Source organism: Ammospiza caudacuta, chromosome 4, assembly GCF_027887145.1.
Source record: "Ammospiza caudacuta isolate bAmmCau1 chromosome 4, bAmmCau1.pri, whole genome shotgun sequence".
NCBI classification, from domain to species: Eukaryota; Metazoa; Chordata; class Aves; order Passeriformes; family Passerellidae; genus Ammospiza; species Ammospiza caudacuta.
Window position 1 is genome coordinate 63,558,023 of NC_080596.1, and position 23,663 is coordinate 63,581,685.

Sequence of the window (23,663 nt, forward strand, 5' to 3'; positions counted from 1 at the left end):
ACGACTCAAGACCAAAAGTCTTTTTCCTTTTCAGGAGTCCATAAAAACTTGATGTTATGCCAGCCTTGCTAGGCCTGCACTGATGTTCCTGCACAGCGCCAGTCTGTTGCCTCTCAATGCACCTGGGGATTCAAACTACTGCCCCAGCACACCCCAATCTGCCACTTCCAAGATTTAATCACTATCACTTAACAGTGGAAATGCAGACAAGCATGTAGATCACTCTTTGCATCCATTCCCCCTTCTAGACACCATGCTGGTATTTATTTTACAGAGCAATTGGCTCCTTTGAGTCTCTGTAAGTTCCAGCTCTGCACAGACATGCTCTGAAAATTATCTCCCAGAGACTGTCCTGTTTTGGCCCCTAAACCTGAGATCATAGCCCTGCATTAGCAACCCACACAGTCCCACTCATCTTTGCTTGGCTCCTCCTGTGAACTACCAGCCTGGCAGCTGTGATGGTGTTCACAGGGGTGCCAGGATGAGGGAAGAGATGAGAATGTTGACTCCATGTTTCAGAAGGCTTGATTTATTATATATATTATATTAAAACTATACTAAAAAAATAGAAGAAAGGATTTCATCAGAAGGCTGGCTAAGAATAGAAAAAGAATGATAACAGAGGCTTGTGACTGACCGAGACAGTCCGGACAGCTGACTGTGATTGGCCATTAATTAGAAACAACCACATGAGACCAATCACAGATGCACCTGTTGCATTCCACAGCAGCAGATAACCATTGTTCACATTTTGTTCCTGAGGCATCTCAGCTTCTCAGGAGAAAAAATCCTAAGGAAAGGATTTTTCATAAAACACATCTGTGACAGGTATCCTCCTTCTCACAGACCTTCCATTTCCCTGGTGTGTCTGTGTGCTTCCCCAGGGTAAACCACTGTACTGCTTCCTCACAGGAGGTTCCTCAGGGGCCCTTTCTCCCAAAACTATAGTGGATGGTGGGCCATCCTGTAGCCTGCTCAAATGACCAGGGAAGGCACTCTCCAGCTTCTTTGATTTCCCAGTGGAAAGACCAATGCTGCTTTGTCCTTTCCTAAGTTACTGTTTGTGCCATTCATATTCCTGCTAGAAAGTGGTGCTAGGTGTCTGCAGATGACTTCTGAGCACCAGCTTTGATGTGGGGCAACAAGAAACTATTCTAGGGAGAGGCAGCAATTTTGGGAGTGGGAAGAGGATGGCCTGCGCTCCAGCAAAACAGCTTGCATAAAGCCGTGTGTCCTGGTGTCTGCATCACAGCTCCTGCTCCTCTTCTGGAAGAAGGGAATGTTCATTTCTTTCCCTAAGGGAAAGGAAAATAAAGAAAAAATGTTCCCCTTACTGACTCAACTTCATCATCATTAATTTCTCCATGTGTCTGAAAGTCCAAAACGGGAATGCAAAGATCAAGAAATATTAATAGTCAGACAGATGGGAACAGTTTAGGCAGGATGAGCAGGACCAGTAGTCCTGGCTAACTGTGAAACAGGTTATTCCCTCTCCCCTCCTTCCTGCAGCCCCAGAGGGAGTGGGCACTCCCTGTCCTGGGTTGGCCCCTGGGGTCTCAGAGGGGCTGTGCTGCATGGCCTCCATGGACCTCCATGGCTCTGCAGTGAATAATATTTGATTCTCTAGAGAAGGGGCTGTATTTCTCTGCATTTTAAGCTTTACAGATGGGTTACACAGCCTCACATTGGACTGGGGTTTTGGAAGCTGCACTGGAGACTGCCTTCAGCTTTTTAAGGAGAATTGAGAATTTCCTCTGCAGAGCTACCTAAGATGGCTGTCTCCATACTGACAGGCCACACACCTCAGTCCCAATTCAAAATTCCTGTTCATGGAATTTTGCAGACAGAAACACATCCCTTTGCACTGTGTCACACCTGAACAGTGCATCCTGCACTACCAGGAGGTGCCTAAACCTGTTCTGTACAGTGAGAGTCTGCTCTGCACCTGCTGGAGTGCCTGCCTCTGACAGATATACACAATTTGTTATCAAATGCACATAATCCTTAAACTCACCAGGAGAAAATACCCAGGAAAAAATAAAAGGGCACCTTGGGAACAGGAGCTGTTAGAAACTACTGCTTATCTTGTATTTTCCCTTTCTGCGGACATGCTCTGTCCTTGAGAGTCAGGGCTGCTGCCTGAGACTTTTGATTGCCAAAGGCTGGGAAAAAAATGTTTGAATGGTGTGTGTAAAACATCTGTTTCTGCAGCCCAACAGGGCATGTATTAAATCCCTGTAGTGAGAGTCAGGTCACAACTGAGGTCAGATCAGTGCTCACAGTTCCTTTAATGTGTGTCACACAAGGACATGCACAGGCTGGGTCTGCTGTAGGTGCAGCTCCAGGGGTGCCCCAGGGCATATTTGGATTGCTGTATCTGGCAGGATTTAGCCCTAGATTTCCCCTCCTGCAGATAAGGACTTGTAGCCAGGAGGATTGTTTTCCTACCTCCTGAACAAGTTAAACACCCATGTGAAGCACTTCGATGCGATGTGTCTCTTGGCCATGTCCAACCTGACTCAGCAATCAGGAAGTTGTATCACCTCTGCAAGGACAGGCCAGGGCTGTAAAACCTCTCTGTCCCTTAGTTAGGACCATTTTCTTCATCAGAAGGGATGGCTGGGACACTCACTACCATCAGTGCTAATGCTTGAGCAGCCTCTGCATTGACTCTGTCACGAGCTTTGGATTCCTTGTCATTAAGACTTGATGATCCCACAGCAGAAACAATTTTGTTTGCATGGAAGAGCTGCCAAGACACCCTTAAAAGGAAGGCTCTGCCAAGATCACACTGCTGGAGATGCTCAGCACTGCTCCCACCTCCCCAGGACCATTCTGAGCCAGCCCAGGAGCAGGCATGGGCCTCCCCTGCCCGCTGGGCCCCAGGGCAGAGGGGACACCCTGATCCTGATTCTCTCAGCCCCAGAGGTGGGCAGGACATGGCCTGGCACAGAATCCCCCCTCAGAGAGAGCAGCCCAGCCATGTTCTGTGCAAGCCTCCATTCCAGGCTGTCAGCTGAAGCAGATGTTTCTAATTTATCACTGAAACCAAACAACTTAATCCACCAAATATGCAGCAGTGGGGGGTGAGGGGGGGGGCTTTCACTTAAAGTTGATTTATAAATTGGATGATTAAGGTTAATTTGTCTATGAATGAGGCAAATCTGTGTCAGATATTGTTACTAATGCTTCCTGCCTCTAATTTTTGCAAGTCCTAAACATCCAAAGCCTTTTCAACCTGAGGCAATGGGACACATTCCTCTTCTGCTAGCCAAAAGCATCTGGCACTCTTTCCTTTCATCAACAGCTCCAATATTTATCTATTTAGCCCTTCAGAACATTATTTGGGTGTAACAGATGCTGCAGCCCTCTGTGGTTTGGGTGCCAGAGGCAGGCCTCAGCAGCAACCCTGGCACACACCCTCTTGTTTTTGGGAGAGTTATTTCCCCTTGGCTGCCTGGCAGTGATGGCTGGAGGGCAGCCTGGCACCAGAGAGCCCCTGGCAGTGAAGACTGTACTCAGGGCTTGCACAGAAATTGCATCTTCACAACATGCATGAAGACCCTGATGGGAAGGGTCCTGAGTCCAAACCCATTGGACTGAGAAAATTATTGGGTTTCCCTATGTTTATTGGGTTTCCCAATCAATATGTTTATTGATCCTGGAGGTCATGGCCAGCCTCAGATCATCTGTGTTTCAGCACATGCACAGCTATTGATCCATCCAGCTACAAACAATACCCACCCCCTGCTCTTACAAGCAATACACATGTCCTGCTTCTGCTGACACCCACCTCAGCCCACCAGCTCCTACTGCTCATAGCTTGTGCTGCTGTCCATGGAAAAGGCTCTTCTCCAAGCAGTGGCACTCAGCTGCCATGCACAGTAGCACTGAAGCAATAGCAATGCAGCAGCCTTAAAAAGACCCTAAAAGCATCAGCCTTGTGTGCCTATGAAAGGTGAGGGGGAAAGGCAGCCCCAGCCAGAGCAGGATTGTCAAAGCAGCTGGGCATCCACAAAACAGAAAATACCTGCTGCAGGAATGGGAGGGGGTCCTTGTGTAGGGCCTTGACCCTACAAAGACCCCCACCCTGTGGTGCAAGGATGGGAATACCAGGAGCACAAATTAGCACACTAAACCTAGTTACATGGAAAAGGAACAACTGTACTGATTTGTTCAGCTACACCTCTAAAAATAAGGATTTCACTAGGTGTCCTTGCCTGGTAGACATTGTAGAGCTCCTCATTCCTCACAAGGCAGTGCCCCTGCTGCAGAGAGGGACCCAGTGGCACAGGCTCACCCCTGGATGTCACACACAGGAATGTGTGACATCCTCTAACCCAGGGGTGTGGGCACCTGTACTGCAGCCATGGCAGAGCACACTGCTTTTGGATATTTGGACTTTCAGGCTGGATTGCAGTAGCTGAGTGGGTTGTAAGGAAATACATAATAGCCTCACATGGGGTCCCTGCAATGGGGACAAGGCTCTGGGATGCTGTTGAAGGACCAGTGCCCCTCTCCTCAGCAGTCTCTTCAGGTGTAAGCAGGATCTCCTGGGGCTGGAGCAGTTAGGAAATCCTTCTCTTCCATTATTTCTATTAAGTTGTAGCATTAGACAACGTACCAGGATGTCACTGAGCTTCTCTTCAAGTGCAAATACCAGACTAAAGGGAAGAGTGGAAAGGAGAATAGAAGAAAACCAGGAGGAAAGCAGCAGCAGCAGCAGTGGGAGCAAGAATCAGAGCCCTTGGTGCTCTGCTACAGCTCCTGCATTCCCATCCCTCCTGTACACAAAATGTGTAAGGCAAGCTGGAAAATAATGGGTTTGAGAGGAAAACTGAAGACACCTGGAACAATACGGATCTTGAAAAGAGCTGAAGCAATTCTAGTTTTCATCTAACAAAAGAAATAATTTTTTTTTTTTAATTCAATCCAGACAAGCCTGTAGCACTTTAAGAGTTTTAAGCTACATGCAGTGGGAGCACCATAAACAATTTATTCTGCAATGCTGCAGTGTGCTTTTCAGTCATGAAGCCTTTTCCCAAATGAAGAGATGGCATTCAGTTCACTTTTAAAGAGATACAGCTCTTTACTTCTTGAGAACCGGGCTGTGCTTCAATGGGGATATTCTGTACCCATAAGGGATGGCCAGAGATATCCTCATGTCTGAAAGCTTTGTGCTTGCAGGAAGGAGATTAATTGCAGCTCATTGCAAGAAAAGAACATTTTACTTTGATGTTTTCCTTAGCTTGGTCTGAAATAGTCTCAACCTCACTCCAGACCTGATGTAAAGTAATGCATTTGTATGAGCAAAGTTGTTTCAAATTTCCAGATATATCTTGTACATGATATTCTGGGGCCCTAATTTTTATTTCTGCTTGTTTTTTTTCCAAGGTTATAGAGCAGAAAGAGATATAGATTTAACTTATGGGAGACTTGATGTGTGCATAAAGGACCATTTTCTTAAACTGTCAGAAGATCAAACATAATGTTTTTCTATCATGTTCAAGGTACACGAGCAGCAGAGTTTGGATGGCAAAGTGACACAAGCTACTGATGGAAAGCCTGCTCTCTAATTCCTGGGGAGTTTATTTTGCCTTTCTACCTCTGATGAAGTAGCAGTACTTGAAATAGGTTTTTGCTTTTGGCTGAAGATACATTCCACAATGGAAGAATGTCCTTGACTTAAAACATCTCCAGGATTCATCCATGTTGTCTGACCTCTGAGAGGAAAGGCAATTTAATAAAAAATCCTTTCTGACCCTCAGATGGAAAATCACGAGTGCAGGCTCAGGACATTTATATCTGAGCGTGAGAGTTTCTTTTGCTGGGTTTTAAAGTTATATGTTGTTGATGTTCCTAAATTATACAGCTCAGTGAAGCATTCAAAAACAAATGTTCAGCCCCCCTGGGGTATGCTCAAGGCCTAAGGATAAGCTTTGATGTGGATACAAAGCCATGATGGCTGTCAGCTCCTCAGTCATTTTCCAGTGGCACCACTGTGACCAGAAAGGGAATATAGATGCTATATATATGCTTTCACACAGTTTTCAGTCAGAACTTCAACTTCTGCTGCTGCAAAGTGAATATGCTGCCTTTGCAATCAGTGCAGCAGCATGGGTACATGTCAGCTCAAGGACTGGCTGCTCAGAATTCAAGACAGAAGTTATATGAGCAAGGTATTACACATTACAGGTTTAAAAGGGAGATTTGCCTTTTACATTTTAATGACATATTAAAATAAATTACAAACTAAAAAGTCAGAATTCTTTCCTTTTTTAATGTGCACTTTGAAGCATCAACAGGAATTTGCAGATCCTGAGGCCTTGCCCATTTTTCCCTAGTCCCCATACTTGCTGAGACCACATGAGTTAATGTCATTAGTGTCATTAGCACCTTGCCTCAAGTGAGAAATTGCTGCACTCCTAATTTGACTGGCCTGGCAGGCCCCAGCAGGAATGCAACAGTGTCTAGAATGGGGGCTGACAATGTGGGACATCCACATAAGGGTTGCAAAGGAGCTTAACTGGATCCGTCCAGGTAGCAGAACTAGTCTAGCATACATCTGTGGCCCATACTGTATTTTTTTTGTTTTCAACAGAAGTGATTCATCATTTCCTAGCTACATGCCATATACATATACATACATACATACATACATACATACATACATACATATATATATGTATATATATGCAGCACCAGGTGCAAAATAGCATTACTCACCAAAATCTAGACGTGAGATCAAAATATGAGGGCCATGCTTATGAGCCACTCATTTAAGCATTCTTGTCTTTCAAGAAAATACTATCTTGCCTTTCAATTCTTCCCAAGCCCTCCTTATGTATGAACTGAATTTCAAATTTGAAATTGATTGCAGGTGTCTTAAGTATATTTTTCTAGGCCTTCAATTTAAACAAGTTACAGCAATACTCACCTTCATACAGTTTTTGATCATTATGATATGAATTCTCACTGACAGCAATAAAGACCATGGGGACCTTTCCTCATTTCCAGAACCAGATTTTTTTAATTTGGATCCTATTTTAGACTGTCAGAAGGGCTGTTTTCTGAGGAGAATTATTCATTTGATGATCCCTATTACAGCTGCCTACCACATGTCCAGCAGCAGTGTTGGCATTTTTCATTTCCCCCCCCTTTCAGCCTCAGCACTGGAACCCATTACACAGCTGGCAGCTCAGAAGTGCCGTGTTACTTTGACCCTTGCTTCAAAAACTGATCTGTAATAGCAAGGTGGCTATTAATAACTAATAGCAGGAATGCACAGAGAGCTGACAGCAAGGAGGATGGCAGCCCTGAGAGATGACCACTCAGTTTCTTACTCTGCACAGATTGTAATCTCTGGCAAATACCATCCTTGTGCCCTAGGTCCACATCTGTAAAATGAGGTACAAAGTTTTGGCTTCCATGCCAAATAAGTATAATCAAATAACTGGGTGATCAGCTATGGCAATAACCACAGGTTTGTAATTACCTGGGATAAAAGATGCAAAATCCCTCTGGATCACAATCACATCTTGCTCTTAGAGGTAATGGGGGTCAGGTGTGCTCTATGGAATGGAAACCTCTGAATAATAGAGTGATCACTGAAGAGATAGCTGCCAGCTGATTAGACCTGCTTTTAGCAGATGTTGGATGAGATGAACTCAAAACGTCCCTTCCATCCCAAATTACCCCTGTGACTCTGTTCTAATGCTGCACCTCTGCAAACACATCCCCTGGGACCACTGGGTACCAGAGTGCACATGGACAAAGCAGTGCTGCAGGACACAGCCTGCCTCCATCAGGGACTGATCAGGCCATGGACTGAACCAATTCAGGGCAGATTGATGCCTCCACTAAAAGCACTTTGGTTCTTGTGGCCCCAGCTCATCCTAGAAAGAGTTTAGGTGGCCTTAGGTACAACTGTGCCTCCATGGAGCCAAGCAATTGCAGGTTCATCTCAGATGAGCTACCTAAAGGTAATGAAGGTTTACCATGTTGGGGAATATGCCCTCTAGTTCCCATTTACCTGCCATTTCATTTTACATCACCACTGCATCAGTGTTTCAGTCCTTCTTGCTCAGCCTTTACACAAGATAGCAAAATTAAGCATTGTGGTTCCTATGGACTCTCTATGTGGCATCTCTCATGAAGTTATAAAGTTATGAAGTTGTAAAGTGTGGGCTTTGTAAAAGCCCTGTACCCTGACATTGGAAATAACACCTACTGGGATACATATATAAATATATACTTGGGTGTTTTTAAAAGCAGTGAGTAAAATGAGACAATTTTCAAAGTCTGATCAGCGCTCCCAGCCTGCAGGCAGCACAGCCCAACCCATCTCTTGGGTGGAAAGATAAATGAGAAACATAGGACACTCATTTATATATAAGGATCTACACTTCCTTGGAGGGAAAGAAAAGAAAGAAAATATATTCTCATGTTTTTGATGTGGTTGACCATGACACAGACTTCACCCTACAAGTCTTGTACTTTTCTGTCTGTGTTACAGCTCCTGGGGCCCTGGCCAGGCTTCCATGGTCACATTCACAGTTGCAGCTGTAACTGTGACTCTTCTGTTGGGAACTGTTTTCTTAACTCTGCATGGACATCTGTGAATGCACACACAATAATATCCAGTAAGGCAAATGACATTTGCAGGGACCAGCTGCCTCCGGTTGAGAGGCAGCATTGCACAGGGCCACAGTAGAATGAAGCACCCAGAGGCTTGCAGTGCTTACACAGTTGTGGTGGGGCTGAACTGGGCTGGGGATAAATGACATCATCCAGTCCTGGGGCTGCAAGTGCACTGCCCAATGGCTTGTTGCTTCCTTAGTCAAAAGCCAAATCCCTGGGGCAGAAACCAAGTCATGCCTGGGAGTAATTAAATGGCACTCAGATTAGTATTAGTATGTGGTTTAGATGTCCCTACTGAATTGAACCCAGTTCAGCCCTCAGAAGTTAGGTATATATTCTGCTTGTCTCAAAACCCTTCAGAGAGCAGCAGGTCACAGGTCCCAGGCAGTTTTTGAAGCTTAGCCTCTGGTAGTTACGGACAGAAAGCTGGAGAGGATCCCGATACGCCCCACTCGCGGGACTGCTGCCTGCAGCCTGGGCGTGTGCGAGCAGGCTCCGTGCCAGGCCTTGCTCCTACACACCAGGTCACAGGGCCTCCAACATCATAAAACAGGACTGAAACTCAGAAATGCCAGCTATTTTCTAAAAATAGAGAAGATGAGCTGGCACAGAGGGAGAAGACGCGTCCTCGCCGATGGTTTAGCAGTGGGGGAAGAGATCCAGTGTGGCAGCTGGCAACAGCTCACCCCAGCATGGATGAGCAGTACAGCAATAGATTTCAAACATGAATTTAAATTAAAAAAAAAAAAAAACAGCAAATATTTTGAAATTCAAGATCTATGGTTTGATAGTGCCTCGTATTTTGAAACTGTTAGCAGAGAAAGGAAAAGTGAAAACAACAGGAAGAGCTGAAAGGAGCCAAAATTAATTTACTATGGGCTTATTGTTTCAGTTTTCAACAAAGGAAATGGATATAAATGGAAACTAAATTGAAACTGAGGTCTCTCTCATTCAACAAAATATATCACTGCTACTAGTCAGCAGAAAGACAATTCAATTACTTATAAACAACTTTGAAGTTATAGTTGTGTTTTAGTGTCGTAATAAAGCTGAAAAAAACCCAAAACAATAAAAGCTGAACTCAAGTCTTCAGGTTCAAGAAAAACATGGATAACACACATACAAAATGTGTAGGGATTTTTTTCAAGTCCATTGTTCACACAAGAGAATAAAAAAGAGATCATTTGATCATTCTTCATTAAAAACTATTATTTCCTTAAGCTAGAAATGCTTGTTAAAAGTTTTGAGGGCTTTTTTGTTTGTATCTTTTATCTTTACATTTCATAAAGCCATGAAAATTGAATTTACAATATTTTAAAGTTTGATTCTGGACTGTAAGCTTATTTCTCTTTCTTTCCTCTTTTGAAACTGAATACAATGAAATGAATGAGGACTTTGATTTCCTTTCTTATCTTTGCTGCTGCTTTTTTTCATCTTCTCCATAAAACCCCTGTCCTTAGTGCCTGAGAATTATATGACTATGTTTAAACTATTGTCTTTAGTCTTGAAGATGTAATTTGAAAATGGAACAGGGAATTTTTTTCCTGGAAACCCTGCATTTACCTATTTTCAGTTACAATAAACTTTTTACTTTTCTTATTTGTCTCACTAGTTGCTCCACCGAGGACTTGTTGCAAAAGCTGTGCTTGGTTTTATGAAATTTATTAAGTTTAAGTAGAGAAAAGGCAAGAAATAGAGGGGAAAAAGTAGTAAACAGATCTTTCGTTTGAAGGAGAAGAAAAACCTGGAAACCACTCCTTTTGCTTTCAGGTAATTAATTGAATTTATGATATCCAAAATGCTAAACTTCAGTATGGGTTACATTTCCTGGCTGGGATGCAGAGAGATTCTCAGAAAATCGAGGTTTGAAATAGAAAGCCAGCAGCAGCCTCATCTGGAACACCAGGAACCTCAGCAGAGGGGACAGAGCTTGAGAGCGCTGCCACTTGGGACCCACGAGCTGAAATAGAGAAGGCTGTCATCTTTGCTTTGTTTTTAAAGGATGTGAACAAACGAGAAGGCAGAAGGCAGCCCTGTGCTCGGCTGTGGCTGTGCGAGCAGCCCTGCTCCCGTGCCCCGGCGCGGAGCACACATGCCACAGCTCCTGCTCTTATGTTACTGCTCAAGTATGCACCCAGCACAGAGCCAGCAGATACTACAGGAGATTTATTCTAGTTCTTGAGGTCAAGGACTCCTCTGCTTTGGATTCAGCAGAGAGGGAACTCTTTCCTCGTAGCACCAGACAGGCTTTCTGCTTTGCAGCCTCCTGTCAGTGCGCGCCGCAGATAAAGAAACATCTGAGAGCGTTTTTAAAGGGTTTATCCATCCAAAGCACTGCTGAGCTATGTGCTGTCTCCAGTGTCAGAGTTAGGAGGCTTTCAACAAGGGACAATATTTGCACAAAGTGCAAGCCAGAGGCTCCAGCTGCTGCAAACTTTTGCAAGCCATGTAAGTAAAGGGCTTTATTTTGCTGAAACAAAGTTTGTATGTTCTCTTGCCTCATAAAAACACTGAGATAATATAAATTTTAGATGAATTTCCTAATACTAGAAATGTTGCTATCCTGCTGTCTCTTTGAATAATGCATATATGTCAGCACAATAATTACATATCTTACTTTGTTTTGCTTGTGAGTCTTGTAAGGAGCAGAATCTGTAGCCCCTCAGGCAGGCTCTGTTTGCTTTTCTGATCGTTTTTTCATTCTGTTCCTGAATCATTCCTGATCTCTGTTTGTGATCAGCACAGAGACCTTTCAGATTTCTCTGATTTCTTTTGTTTCAAGGACAATGAGAAGCTGGCAGGGAAATGAAAAGGCTGTGAAAACAAAGAGCATAAAAGTAGTTTATAAAGTGTTGTCAGTGAACCCAAAAGTGCTGTGTAACCCTCATGTTGAACTTGTGGTCTTGTGAAATTTTTAGTGCTTTATAGTGAGGTTCAAGGAGGCACAGATTGTGTGACTAAGAGGAACATTAAATAACAGAAGAAATATTTTGATTGCTTTATAAAATGTAACTTTATGTTCATGCTCATATTTAACTTTGTCACTTTCTTTGTGGCTATCTGGAGCTTATGGCAAGGGATGGATCACCTTTCTCTGAGCTTCACAATGTAACCTAAAGTCATGAAATATTTCCTTGTCTTCTATGTAGTTCCTATACTTTTTGGTGTCAATAGGCCTGGCAGAGAGCTGTTGAAATGCCAAATTTCTCTTCTTCTCTGTGAAGTCCTCCCTGCCATTTTGATTGCTGCCAAAATGTAGACATGGTGATAAACAAATGGAAGCTACATTAGATTCACTGACTAGGTACAGATGGTAGTACCCTGAGACAGAAATTTCACTCAGATTTCTCAGTGTCTTCCTGTTCAGAGAGTCTCTAGTTCCCTTGCATTCCTTATGCAGAAAGCATCTGATATGACTTTGCACATTCTATTTGGCTCACACATTTTCCCAGGTCCCAATAACTTTTAATAAGCCCTTTCCTCCAGGTCCACATGCCTGAAAGGTGCAAACCCTGCCCCCAACCCTCCCAGTGCAAACCCTGCCCTCCAGCCCTTCAACCCTGTCACATACCCACAGGTACCAGCACAACTGGATTTATTGCAGATACGCCACTGCAATCACCTCCTCCATCAGGTGCTCAGAGGAACAGGGATGCTGCCCTAAATAAATACCTGTGCCACGTCTCCCAGCCCTCCCCTCGCCCTTCATTTCCATGGCAGTGCATGGGGAGAGGGGTAATGCCCATCAAGGGAGATGCCCACGAGTCTGTGAAGGCCATGGGCAGCCCCTCCTGGCTGTCAGCCTGGCACTCAGACCTGAATGCCAGAGCAGCAAGGGAATGAACAGACCTGCTGGGCTGGGAGATGCAGCTTGCTGCTCCCAGGAATGTTGGGGAGTCACCTCCCTAAGCAAGCACAGGGAAAGGCTCTGCAGAAAGAAGATTCCAGGGTAATGAGGATCACACCTTGAAGGTGCACTGGCAGGAGCAAGTCAGAGGTGAATGGTGTGAAAGTCAAACTTCTCCAATGATGGAAGAAGATGTTGTTTTTCAAGAGTGTTTGGAGAATGAGAAAAAGTTTAATTTTCAGCACAGAGATGGGTAGGAGCTGTTTTCTTTGCAAGACAAAACTCTCTTATACCTAGCTGGTGCAACCACACTCCCGGAAGAAAACAGCAGTTTATATTACAGTTTTTGAATTTATGTATATTCATGTGTTCTCTTAGCAAATGCATCTTTTGAGTTCTAAAGCTTTCTGAACCTTTCATATAGTCCTTTGCTTTGAAGCAACAGATGTCAGCAAGAAGCAGATGGTTCTAGCTTTGAATTTGAACATCTTTAAGTACTTTGTGTATATTTTATAATCAGGAATGCACTCTATCTTATTATGCAGAACTGATGCACTAAATGAAAAGTATCCATGTCTGGGTGCTTGATGTCACTTCCTAGCTCACAAACCAATAAATAATAAACCACATATTTTTCAGGATTATTTGTTATGAGATATTTTCATCTAATTATTCAGCTTGTGTTTTCAAGCTTGAAACAAACTGTGAAATGCTCTAAACTGATGTGAGCTCAAAGAGAGCAAGCAACAAAAAGAGCCAAAGGAGCTGCCCAAGTTGTGAATTGCATTTTCACTCTGCTGTATTCTGTGAGCAGGCTGAAAGTTCCTCTTGCACAGTTTCCCAGAGGAAATAATGCAGTGCCTATGGAAACAACTGAACAAAATCTTTTGATCTTTCTTACTCTAAACTTCCATTTTCAGGCGGTACAGCTATGAAATTTGATGAGTCTAAGAACATAAGAATCTAAGAACATAAGATCTTAAATCAGGAATAAATTTGGAAATGTAAATAGAAAGAAGAGATCTGAAATAAGAAAATAACTTATTTTCTTTCAAAGAAAAGAAATCATACAAACAAGATTTTATCCAAATGGTTTGCTATTGGATCTTAATTTACTGCTCTAAAAGTTTTTTTCTCCCTCTCTACTTGATTTTCAGTCCTGAAGAGTTTGTTTTTTAGAGAAATCACCTGAGACAACCTGTGACATGCAAACTGTTTAACTTTACTTAGTTGATCTTAAGAATGGATTATTGCACATATTGTGAAAGGCTTTATTAGCTGTAATGACAAAAGAGATGTTAGTAGTGCTTATACCTAGTGCCCCAGCCTGGCTTGGAAAAAGAGAAATGCCTCATTTCAAACAAGCTTTGGAGCTTTTGCCTCCCTCTCTGAGAAGGAATGAGACTGTTGAAGGGTTCCTGGTGCTGAGGGGGTGCTAGAAGGTCTCAGTGGTGATGCAGGACATGCTCTTTCCCTCTCTTTTTTCCCTCTTTCTCCAATTCTTCTTGAAACCTTTTCCTTTCTCCCTCTTTCAGGATGCAGAATGTCCTAATGCCAGGCACTTCCATAATACAGGTTTTCCTCAAATCAGCCTGTCCTCACTCCACAGCACCTTGGCTGCTGTCCAGGCTCTGTGGAGCAGAGAAGGTTTGGGATGGAGAGGGAGCCTGATGGGGGCAGAGTGCCCAGCACAGCTGCTGAGCCCAGCTGTCCGCACGGATTGCAGGGCTAATCCCCATCTCTGCAGGCACAAGTGAAGTCACCCACATGTGAGCAAAGCAGGAAGGCTTTTGACCCTTGAAATCTGATGTCCAAGGCTAAGGATGTTTTAATTACTGCCTTGCACTTCATTACTGCCTAATGTTATGTATTTCCTGGTGGTTTCCTGACCCAGACATCTTCTGGGACAGGTCATTACCCAAAACAACAGAAGACTGACAAATCCAGTAGCTTGACAAAAGAGAACATTTCCTCCAGGTCCACTTTGAAAGTTTTAAGATCTCTTTTCTATCCAATACTGTAGAGTTTAAATTAAAAAAAAAAAAAAAAAAAAAAAAGGAGAAAAAAGAAAATTATTGAGGTGCTCTATTTTAGTATATTATTTGACAATATCAGGTTTTCAGGTTTAGGAATCTACATACAAATGAAAAGGAGTTGTGAAAGTTTCTGATTGATGGACTGTCTTTCTGACAATTCTAATTATTTAAGGATTGGAAATGTTAAAATACTTGAAAAAACAGAGGCAGTATTTTGCTACTTGACAGCAACATAACTCAGAGAGTGGCTCTCTCAAATAAATCCTTGCAATTTGAAGAGGTTACAACCTGATGTGTGATGGACTTAGACTTCTCTGGTGTCTATCTCAAGCTCTTTTTCTCTTTGTGAATCCTTTCTATCCCTCAGTGCTCTGGTGCAACATTTCAGCACATATATATTTATTTTGCCAACCACCTCTCAGGCTTACAGACCTGGGCATGACTCAGTGACTGTAGAACTGAGATCTTACTAAAAGTCTGTGAAGATGCAGTAAACTGAAGGTAGCCCTCCTGAATTCTGGAAATATGTGTACATCCATGGCCACCCACAGATATACAGGTTCTTTGTAAAGAAGGAGAGAAAACAGCTTTTAATCCTTTCCATGGTGCTGGGTGCCTGCAGCTTTGCCATAGGTTCAGAGGTAAAGAAAAAATCTCCAAACCTGCTAGAAAGCTCTCAATCTGGGTGTTGTACCAGACAATCGGCAAAACTGACCACAAAGGACCACAAGTAGCAAAATTTCCCCAGATGAGCAGTGTGGAGAGCTGAGAGCAGTGACCAGTACTGTGTGCCTGTAGTGGGAAAGCCCTTGGAAGGGCAGGAGGCAAAGCAGTGACATTCCAGAGCGCAGATGGAAAGCAGGTCTGGAAGCTGCTCTGAGCAAGCTGCTGCAATGGAAGGGTACAATGGGAACATGGACTCTTTGCTGTGGATCTGCAGGAACAAATACAACAAAATCCTTTGGTGTCAACTGATGATTGCTCGTGCAGCTTTTTTTTAAGTGACTGCCCATTTCTGAACTGCAGTGAACTTCACATAAGAAACTTAGTGAAGTAAGAAGTAAAGTAACTTATAAACTTGATATCTTAAATGTAGCTGGGGAAAAGAGTGAAGGAGAAAGGGGGAAGGGGAGGGAAATCTGCTAGCATTCATATTCCAGAGAGAATTCTGTTTTATTTGTAAGGTTTCCTCTGTGGCTTTCAAGTTATTTCCTGAAATCTGCAATTACATTCATGCAAGATCTGCATCCAGCTTTTTCTAAAACAATGCTGAAGCAGAACAAGTGATAAGTAAACCAATTTTTTCGTTGAATGTCACCTCTGTTTTTGTTTATCAGCTGATGCTCTAGCAAGTAGTTTCTGCCTTGAGGGGCTGTTGATAGATGGTTCCCTGAGACAGCTCAGTATCTCAGCTACCTTGTCCCTGTGAAGTCCTTTTAAAACACTGAGAAAAATTTCAGTGTTCACCACAAATTGATTTTGGAACTTCTTGGTAACTCAGATCCTTGACAGCACCGAAGGCATGTGGTGGAGCATGTGGGCAAAGGTGCAGGGAGTCAAAAGAAAGTATTGGGACTGTTTGGGGTTTTTTGGTGACAATCAGGACCAGATTCAGTTTCACATGGCTGCAGCAACAAGGCACTGCCAGCATGCCCAGATCACTGCCTCAGTGCATGAACAACCTCCCACCTTCGTGCACAGTCACCAGTGTGGCCTCTGAATCACCTCCCTCAGAGGAAAAAGGGAATCCTGGAGTGTTGTATTTGTGGGGTGCCCCATGGAATGGTGAATCTGACTCCATGTTCTCAGAAGGCTAATTTATTATTTTTTGATATTATTTTATATTAAAGAATGCTATAATAAACTATACTAACTAAAGAATACAGAAAGGATACTTACAGAATGCTAAAAAGATAATAATGAAAATTCGTGATGCTTTCCAGAGTCCTGACACAGCTTGGCACTGATTGACCAATGACTGAAAACAACTCACACCAGAATCCAATTAAACAATCACCTGTTTCCACTGAAACAATCATCCAAACACATTCCACATGAGCAAAACAGAGGAGAGGCAAATGAGATAATTATTGTTTTCCTTTTTCTCTGAGGCTTCTCATCTTCCCAGGAGAAAAATCCTGGGTGAAGGGATTTTTCAGAGAATGTGAATGTGACACTGGAGGATTACAAAAATCCTTTAGGGTACAAGAGAGCAACAAAATTAATATCTGAGCATCCCAGGTGGGCAGAATAATCCCCACTTACAAAGCTGAAGATTTGGAAACTTATATGACCACTGTGTTGACCACAGCATGGCTGCTGTGTTCTCCTCCTTAGAGAAAATGTTCTGTCCCCATGGCCATTTCTTGTTCAGGAACTGTTCTCTGGTAAGACTGGCCACCAGTGGTCATAGAACAAGAGAGTAAGAATCCATATTATCTAATAATTAAAATATTATATCAGTATAATTATTGCCAGACACCACACACACCTCAAATTTTTTAATCTACATATGTGGAGTAATCCTTCTTTTATTTATACCCATTTTTGAACATTAGTTAAATTCCTGTCACTTAAATGGAAATGAGAGAAAAAACAACTACAACTTTTGGGGATTTCTGCTTAAATGATAGAAGTTAGAAGATGAGACACATAAAAGAACACAATACCTGTGGGGTTTGACAGGTCAAATACAATATTTTTAAGAATAGACATGAACTCAGTGCATGAGAAAAGTAATCTTCATGATCATCTTCCTAGTTGAAAAAAATTACAGTTTCAGGTCAACAGCATGCAGAGATGCCTGGAAGGTGTTGCCAAAGACCATCCCAACAGTGCATTTATGCTGTAAATATCATATTTGAAATTAGTCAGCAACAGCTATGTCATCTTGATTTGCATGCTAATAAGATGATGAAATGATGCTCTGGAGAGATGGATGCACAGCTAGCAGGCAATAAAATATTTTACTTCTCTGAAGTACTGAAATTTTAGAATTCTCAGGGGTGTGTTTCTCTGACTTTGCACTTAAATAAAGAAACACCCCACTGTGGACATATCTAAGATACCACCTCTTCAAATGTCACATATTTCTTTCTGAAAACAGCACATGCAGAAACTAATATATGGACATTTTTTCATAGACATGAGCTATGATAAAAGTTTGCACATTATCAGCCTTCTTATTCAGAATAAGGCTACCTTATGGTTGAGAACAAGCTGTCTTGCAGGGCCTACTGGACTCTGAAACAGAGCACCAGGCCCTGTTCCAGGAAAATATCAGTTCAGGGAGAAATATGAAATGCCTTCTCATTGATAAATGCTGTTTCCAAGACAATCTCTCTTTGAGCTACAGGGCCATTTCCAAAATGTGAAAGGATCCTGGCTCCTTGCAGACAAGGGAAGGATGTGAAAGTCCAGAGAGGCACCTCTGTGCATGGGATGGTGATGACTGTGGTCTTCCTCCTTGTGGCAGATACAGCAGCATGTGGGTGTTTTGACAGCTTTTGCCTTCAGGGAAGCCCTTCCTCACTTTTTTTTCTCACAAAAAGAGTGGAAAAAACTTCCTCAGCATCTAATCACTGAGGGAATTGTTCCATGCAGGATTTTATAAATCATATCTTGCTACATTTATGGAAGTTATGACCCACGCTTCTGCAGTCAGGGCTGTGGGCATATTTACTCATACTGATTTCACTGTAATACTAGATGGCTGCCCCTTGTTGTAATGAGGTCTCAAACATTTTCCCTGTTGCTCCAAGCTGGTATTTTCCAGGTCATGGGAGTACTTTCCCCAATGTATTACATATTGTGGCAGTGTTATGTCTTTGAGGGCTCAGTTTTCATGCAAGTGCCTAAAGTCATTCTTGAAGATGATGCTCCAGTGCAGACAGGATGTTTGGCTGATTTCTGCCTCAGATGGCTTTTACCATCTTTTCTTTCTTGCTGCCAGGGTTTTCTCTTGCTTCCCTGGGGACGCCAGATGCATCTAATGAGTCAGTTCCAGCTTCGGAGCTGAAACGGGTCATGGACAGCAGCCATATGTTGTTCAGATTCTTGCATGGAAGGGAATTTCCTTTTTCTCTTGCTGGACCAATTCACTCAGTAAGAACTTGTTTGAGATCAAATTGGCACTGCTTTTAACTAACTTGAACCTACTTTTCTAACCTTATCTTTAATTCCAATTTTTTATTATATGGTAAAATATGTTGAAGAAAACTGGTTGCTCCCAGCTTCAGTGATAGAAAAAGAATGGTTTAAACACAAAAGCCACAGGCTGCAGCTGGTGAAAAATGACAGCATGTAGCTGGTGCCTCTGACAACAGTCAGAGGCAAGCTTCTCCCCAGTGTTGCATAAGTAGATATATAATGTATAATGTACTGCAACATCACAGCAGGTTTCCCAAATTGAAAACAAAGAGGAATAAAAGACTGTCGTACCTTGGCTCTTAAATCCCTGAATTTGTTGCCTATGTTGATTAGTTACTTTGATTTGTGCTTCCCTGCACAGCTCATTTTTCCCTTTAATAAGAGTTTGGCTTGTAAATTGTCACTTGCATTTGCACCAAACAGTGCAATTAGGCTGGAGTGACGGAATATATTACATTGTTTGTTTTCCATTATGTTTATTCCAGATGGTTTTTGTCACTGACTCTTTTTCTGAACTGGGCTGTTAATAAACATAGGATAAATCTAATGAATAAATTTGCCTGCTTGCTGCAGATCTCTGGTTGTGGCTGAGATGGGTTTATGCAGCTGAGTAATGGGTGCTTAGAAAAACTACAGAAATGTCAATTCTTGCTTACTTACGAGAGGCAAACCGTGCCCATGGTTAGTGAGGGGTTAAAGAAGATGCTTGTGTGGTGGTTTTTTTCTCTAAAAGATATACATTTAAAATTTAAACTGAGGTTATGATGAGTTCATGGCTGTGACGCTTTATTGCTTCTCTGAACAAAGGAAATATTTTATGGTACAGCTACAGAGTGAGAACCCATTTTCAAGCTTTTCATTGTCAGGAAGCTCCTCTGTGCCCTTGAGTCAGCTGTTTCAGTTTCTGTCTTGGTTCCTGAACAAATACTTCTTTCCTTCCTCAACCATCTTGTCTCATCAAATAGAAGTTGTTAAAAGTCCTTGACTAGGCTGGAGATATAAAATCAATTTTAGAAAAAAAACTGGAACATTTTGGAGAAAACATATGGGATAAAGAAGAAATGTGGATGTCTAAAGGGCAGCAGGATTCGTCTTAATCTGTTCACTTGCCAAAGTGGTGTTGACTGGAAAAAAATGAATGCTGTGACAGCAGGTCTTGGAAAAGTCATAAAACTTAAGGAGTTTTCCAGTAGTGGCCTCTTAGTTTTTTCATCAGAGAGGAGCATAAGAAAACCCAGCATAAAATACAACATAGTCTGTCCTATCATCTTGCAAAAGTTTCAAAAGCTGCCTGAGAAGAGGTGACTGTTGTTGCTCAGCTGTGGGATCTTGGTTAAAGTGAGTCTTGGTTAAAGAGCACATTTTTTAGAAGATAAGCTAAAAGCAGATTTCAGTAAATAAGTTTTTTTTCTACAAACATTTCCCACTTTCTCTGAACTCTTCCAGGGAGCTTATGAGCAGGAAGCTGCCAGCAGTGCTGCCTTTTGTCAGTGCAATGTCTTCTCTCGTGTCTGTCAGCTGCTTAGCTCTGCTCTGAGCAGCAGAAAGAGTGACTCTCCCTCTGGAGGTAGTGCAAGGCAATGCTTCCCCAGGTGAAAAACCAAGGGATGAAGACAGGAAGGAGAAATTGTCCATCTGGGCTCACATGGACCCACTTGCAGCAGGCTGGGGGCCCAGTCAGTGCCATGAGCTGGGGGGCAGGGGAGAAGGGAAAGTTTCTAGGAACAGGAATAGACAAGGAAGGGGAAGGAGAAGTAAGAGGTATGGGAACAATAATTGAAGAAGGCTCCAAAGGAATGCTGAGCTAAAAAAGGCTAGAAAGATATGGCTGTTTTGGTAACTGAAATATAAGGAAAATGACGATGCAGCCTGTACCCACGGCACTGGGTGCCTGGCCAGGCTGCGAGGTGTGAGAGTGTTAACTCTTCTGGAATTAATTCAGGACATTCCAGGGCTTTAATTCACAGAGTAAAAATAAACCTTGTGCCAGGCTTGTTGCCTATGGGGCTTATGCTCTGCTTTTTGATTCAATCATTTAGGAATGCAAAGCTCTTCTACACGGTCTGGGCTTTAACAGCATCTTTGCTTTGCCATTACCGGTTGCTGACAGTGGAGCAGACCCACAGTAATGAAATCCATGGTAAAAAGGCCCATGACTGCCTGCAGCTGCTCAGTCAGGCTGTTCATGTAGGGTCTGATTCACATCTGGACTGTGCTTTCCCTCCTGTGTGTCTCACCCACCACACTCTTCCTGGGCACCACTGCACGGCCGCTCACACAGCAGGGCAATGGTGAGTCTGCTCCATAGATGTCCAATGAAGGCTGAGAGTTTTCTGTGAAATAAGATAAATTAACCACTTGTACATCAGATTCCTGAGTGTTTCACTGGTGGGGAGAAGGAGAGTTTAGCTATCCCCAGCCTGCTCTCTTTGCATGCATTGTCACACTAAAATGCAGCAAGGTGCAAGTTGGACAGCAGAACTCGGAGGCAGACAAATGGGGCTTGGCCAGGATAGGACTTGGTTCTTGTAATTATGAACAATAGTTCCTTCTTCTGCCACTTCATTTACTCCAGTTTCTGGCCCTTGGAGGCCTCCAATGAGAGTTGCTTCTCATTTCACATCTTTCACACTCCTTACTTTCAAGTTGACCATGATCAAACACTTTTGTGTCACTTCCCACACCACAAGGCATTTCTTTGGGTTGCAGATAAATTTGGATTTCAGAGTTAGGCTTCCTCTGCTCCCCAGATCCACCAGCTTAATTTTTCCTAGGATTCTTGAGGCTGGTAGTACTCTAATTCTCACACTGACACCTACTAAGAAGGTACATAAGGGAAAAATATTGTGGTGGGTTTTTTTGTCGTATTATAAAGGGGAGAAGATGCAGTTGGGTGTGTTATTTTTGCTGATTTATTTAAGAGCAGTTCTTAGACAGAGGAGAATAAGAGAGAATCAAGGAACATGGACCAATTTCTATTTGGTTACTCCTTGAAAAACTGGAAATGACCATGGTATAGTCTGATGATTTCCTCTGCATTTACACCAGTGCTAATGGGAACATAGTTGAGTCCACTGATTTTAAATCACATCCCAATGGACATGGACAATATATGCAGTGTGTTAAAACCTATCTGAAAGCTGATTAAGAGTTCAATAACAATGCCATTTACTGAGAATTATTTAAAAATGCATTTTCTTGCTTCACTACTTCCATGCACTCTCTTTTGGTCTTCTGTGATTATTCCTGTATTCATTGTATACCTTGGCCATAAAAATGGGAAGCAATTGCAAAGTCTGTAGTGAACTTTGTGAAGTATTCCACACTTCTCATTTTATTTGTCATAGTATTTTGCTGTCAGCTTAGACTTTATGAGTCTTGCCTTTTTAACTCCAGAATGCATTATTGTATTTGAAAACATGTAGAGTCCTCATTTCATATAGAGTTTTGAAGGAAAAATAATTTATAACATCCAAAAATTATGCCATGAACCAAATTTATTTTATCCATCTCCTTTATGAAAAAGATATTTTAGCCTGTTTAAAGAAATGTTGATAGTAATTATTGGATCTCAGCATTGACCTTGTTAACACCATCCAGGATGGTATTTAAAAACTGTTAAGGAAAACTGTTGCACTTAAAGATCAGTTGCATAGCAATTTTTGTAGCAAACTCAAATAGAAAAATGTTCTAGGTCTATTATTAGGGTCTATCCAATTCTACTCATGCCATTAAAGATGATTCATAAAATACTGCACATCTGATCCAAGCCAGATTCTGTCCTTACAGCTTGCATAATCCTACAAACCACACCAGTGCCCATGTATCACTTGATTCCCATCACTGCCCCCACTTAGTGATACATTGCAAAATGTACAATGTACTTGAAGTTGATGACCCTTTCACCTTAAAAGAAAAAAAATTGAAAAAGTGCCTGTGCTCTCACAGGAGTAGAAAACAGAAGAATAGCATTACAGCATGAATCCTCCATGGAGCTGGATGTAACAGGAGATGCACCTTGCACTGAAGATTCCATGAGTCTTCTCCAATTTATTTTCATTTCTGTAATATGCTAATGTGCTAGCTTTACAGTGTAACAAGCTGCCAGAGCATTGCAACAACTGCACTCAATGCCAGATGCTAAAAAAGCTTCTTGAAATATTACTAAATAAGGTATTGTGAATGTTCTTCGTGGGAAAAATAAGTCCATTCCCTGAGCAACAAGAATAAGGGCATCTCTCATGTCTAATAGCTGTTTGCCAAGTGCTTGTGCTTCTTTATGGTGTCTTTCTTCCCTTTCATTTAATTTCTCTAACTTTCAATCCCATCTTGATATTTTTTTAACTAAAATGATCTATAATTTACTATTGCTTTATTATTGTTTGAGATACATCTTGATCCATTTAGAGGAGTAGCAACATAGCGAGATTTCAGGATATAAAAAATTCCCAGTATCTGAGGGCTAGTTATTTGGAAGAAAATGGTGCTAAGAGCTAGAAGTCAGTACTGTTGCTGGATGTGTTACTGTATTTCCTGTATAAAAGGGTTTTTTAGGATAATAAAACACTTTCTGCCATTTCCCTTGATGGCTAACTGCCTCAAGCAGTGTCTGGCCAGAAGGTGAGCACTGTACTCACTTGGTGAGTGGGGGCAAGACCTGGCTATGAGGGAGGGTAAGCCATGGCTCCCAAAGGATTATGATTATAATGCTAACACTCAAAGCTGGAACTCAAGATACTTTTTTCCACAGCAGGGTATTCAGCTCTGGGGATAATTAAGTGGCAGCATAATTAAATGCCTGCATCAGCCTGACTCAGTCCACTCCCAAAGGCACCCGCAATAGCCCTCGAGGCAGCACCAGCTTGCTCTGGCTCCTTGTCTCCCTCCTGCCACATCTCCCCTGCCACAGCAGGCTCCTACAGGAGACCCAAGGGCCTGCTCAGCACTCCCTGGTGCATGAGTACTGCAGATCTGCCCTGCCTTGGGCTGGC

General features: G+C 42.5%; 1 protein-coding gene across 2 annotated transcripts in view; it reads left to right on the forward strand.

Moving 5' to 3' along the window:
- LOC131556659 (complement C1q tumor necrosis factor-related protein 7) overlaps window positions 1-23,663 on the forward strand; it is a 114,631-nt gene that overhangs the window by 4,067 nt on the left and 86,901 nt on the right. The window contains exon 1 of one of the 2 annotated variants that reach the window (XM_058803433.1): window positions 10,876-11,088. The exons of the other annotated variant lie outside the window; for it this stretch is intronic. The gene's annotated coding sequence lies outside the window, so the exon portion shown is untranslated. Of the gene's footprint in view, window positions 1-10,875; window positions 11,089-23,663 lie in introns of those variants that run through there. 2 annotated transcript variants of the gene reach the window in all.